The sequence below is a fragment of the Passer domesticus genome, chromosome 3 (genome assembly GCF_036417665.1).
Source record: "Passer domesticus isolate bPasDom1 chromosome 3, bPasDom1.hap1, whole genome shotgun sequence".
Classification (NCBI taxonomy): Eukaryota; Metazoa; Chordata; class Aves; order Passeriformes; family Passeridae; genus Passer; species Passer domesticus.
This window is the reverse complement of record NC_087476.1, coordinates 57,114,574-57,118,046: the sequence shown is the minus strand read 5'-3', so window position 1 is coordinate 57,118,046 and position 3,473 is coordinate 57,114,574.

Below are 3,473 nucleotides of genomic sequence, written 5' to 3'. Positions count from 1 at the left end.
CACTGTTTGCAAGAAGGGACTGTGGTTTTCCACAGAGAACAGAACAGCTTTAAAAATATGGAATGTCCAGCTCAGTGACCTTGTATTTATTTCTGTATCTATTTGAGACTTTTGTTTATTGTTTTGTTAGGATTTACATTTGTGTGGGAAGGATTTAAATGGTAGTGCTTGTTTAGATGACCTTGAGGAGGAGAGGATGACTGTGTTAACCTGTCCTCCTGTGCCCCTGAAGAATTTGGACCAATAGAAGTTATGATGGCTGAAGAAGGCAGGCACTGATCAGGGTGACTCTTTCCCTGGTTGAGAGGGATGGAAATCAGCAGTGTGCATTGGGAGAACCTCTCTCTGGTCTGATTGCCATCCACAGGGACCCTTTTCAATAAGAGCCCTTCTTCCCTCCTTGTTCAAGGGCTTTCTGAAATGTGGAAGCAGTCTTCCTCACCTTTCCAGGGCTTTATGTAGGTGCCATTCCTGCACAGGGCATTAGCTCTGCAGGACAGATTGTCCTGCTGCCCGTTAGTGCCTTTCCCAGCCACAGCTGGGGTTCATGTGACACCCCTCATCTCTCCAGGGGAAGGGCTTCAGCCCGCTCTCCTCTCTTGAATGCTTTTTCAAACACCTCTTTCAAGAGCATGCTGATTTTTCCCTTTGCAAATTATGCTCTCTGCCCATCCCTACAAACCAAATTCCTTCATCCTTACCACTGCCAAGATGACCTGCAATTTCTGCATTCTGTTCATTATCACTATTTGTCATCTTTCTGTCTTGGGAACAATTTTTGTGGGTTCTTGACAGAGATGTCAAGCTGTCTTGGGCAGGGATGAGCCAGGAGCTTTGGTTATGAAGGGAAGTAAGTGTTAATTTGTCCTTTGAAGCTGACATGCAACAGAATAACTCTCTGGCTCTGTAAGCAGATTCCGGGGACAGACTGCCTTTCCTTTCTCCTGTATGACCTTTGTCAAGAATTGTGTCCTGGCCACTGACTGGTAAACAATACACTCCTTGCAGGGAAGGACTTGAAAAGATGTGGCATTCAAAAGGTATCCTGTAACCAACAGAGAAATAAATAAAGCAAGTCAGTGAGATGTTGTAAAGTACCTTATAAGCTCACAAAAAAAACCCCCAGTTTGTCACAAACAAATATAGGACTGAGTTTGGAAGGTTCATACCACAAATCAGTAGCACTGTGGTACAGTCAGTGAAAATTAATGACCACTGCTCCAGTCTTACCATCCTAGGAGCCCAGCAGGATTTCCAATAGTGAAGAATATGCTGTGTTTTTCAGCAATTCCCAACTCTCCCTGCCTTTTCCCAGCAACTGCCTTTACCGCCAGCCCTTCTGGAGGAAAACAGGACCTTTAATAATAATCCCAGCCTAATGTTTGCACACTTTAGGCAGTTAGTGATTAAGGCCTGTCTTTCAAGGCTGTTTCTAACTTTGAGGCACAGTAGAGGTCAAAGGTATGCTCAGCAAAAGTCAGTAATGACTTAGAGATATGAAACGAAATTAACATCTCACAATGTATACAGCTAATCTAGAAGACACCTCACAAAAGTGGAGCTACTGCTATAAGGAGAAAACTTCTCCTAGACCAATACAATCTTCTGTAGATAGCTGAGGGCAATAGGCCAAGGCAGGCTGGCAGACACCAGCCCTGAACTGGAAGCTCTGGGCTTGCACAGGCCAGATGCTGTGTCTCACTGCAGGCCCCCAGCCCAAAACTCAGCTCAGCCAGCCCCTACTTGAAGGCACCTTGGAGAACCAGGGTGAAGTGATCACATGTGATGCTGGATGAGCTGAACCACCCTCTTCAATTTATTGTTTTTTCTTTGTGATTTTTTTTTTAATTGGTGTCTTAAGCGCTTTAGAAGCTTGAGAAAGATTGCAGAGATCTTTTAAAGGTACCACTTTCCAAATAAATGTGAATAATATTTGACAGCTTCTTCAGTTTGTGGACAACTAAAACATGTTGAGAAATGAGAGATGCAAAGACTTGTTTCCTCCTTTCAGATCATGCTTTGTTTTGCATGTGTTGCTCAAAAGATAATGCAAGTGATAAATTTCAGTAGGTAAAATGGCTTGGGGCAGTGTCAGAAGTTGGAATATATTTATTTCTTAAAAATTTGTTTTGTAAAGGACAGCAGAAAAAAGCCTATGCATATGTTTTGACTTCTAATCTAGTAGTGCTAAGCAACTTCAGGTGGAGTTTGTATTGGTCATTGCTTTTGTGCTAACTCTTATCCCTAAAAGGGATTTTGTAAATTGAAAAATCCTTCCATCTCTGTGAGACTTTGTGTTGCCTCCTGAAGGTGTAGTGGGTGTGTAACGTGGTGCACGACCAGTGGTCTGGTAATGGTGGGGTTACACTCTTGTGGGCAAGAGATGACAGATGAGGTGGAGGTACCAGAGGATGAGCTTCAGTGAGGGAGAAGCCCAAGCAAAACCAGCTGCATGGAGGTGGATGCATGTGGGCATGCAGACCACAGGACAGGCTGTTTGTTTAAAAAAAAAGTTATTCTAAATTCATATGTGCCTGCTTAATATTTACAGGAAAGTCCTACAAGCTTCTCAGGAGGCACAGCAGTGTTCTCCTAAGATGCACATGTTGACACTAAAATGGGTGTTGTGACCCAGCTCACTCAGTAAGAGGCACCTCTTCAATGAGGGCCTGAACTCTCTCAGCTATAATTGTCCTGCACGTATGTCCTCCAGAGGCACAGTGACAGAAGTGGGGTACACAAGAGACAAAGGGTCACCATACCATCACCACAGGCACACAAACAATGTGACCTCAGAAAGCCAACTGTGGTTTTCCTGTTGGCAAAGAGGTTTCTTGGACCAACAAACAGATGGAAGTGCTATTTTGGGTCAAATGTGCCATTGCCACCACACGTGCTGGGTTACTTTATCCAGTCTGTGCAAATGGTTACCACAAAAAGTGGCATTTTTTATTGCCCTGACAGTCTTGCAGAAGGAAAGGATCACAACTGGCACTGTTTGAAGTGTTATGAGGTGGGACTTCTGTGGCCCCTCAGGTATATTCAGGCATTCCTAGCCAGCTTGGCAAGGAGAACAGGGCCAATGGTTTCTCTGTCTATAAGCCAGGTATTAACTATGCCTTCAAGAGTCCACATCTGAACTTAACAAAACGAAGTCAAAGCTGCAACACAGAATTTCTGTTGTCAGGGAAGAACTGTACAAATCTCTTGGCGGGCTTAATTATCAAAGTGGATATATATGGAAAATATGCAGGAGGGTATTTGTGCTCAGTGGATCCCTCTGACCAGACAGGTGGGTGGTGTGTGCTTTATCAGAGCTGCTCCTGCTCAGGAAGGCAATGCCCTGAGATGATTTCATCTCCCAGAATCAGACTCTAGATGTAGAAGCTTCAGAAATCACCCTGTTACCTAAATATGCTTAATAGTTCTCATCTCCCTTTAAGGCACTGGGAGAAAAAAACAAACCAAACCAA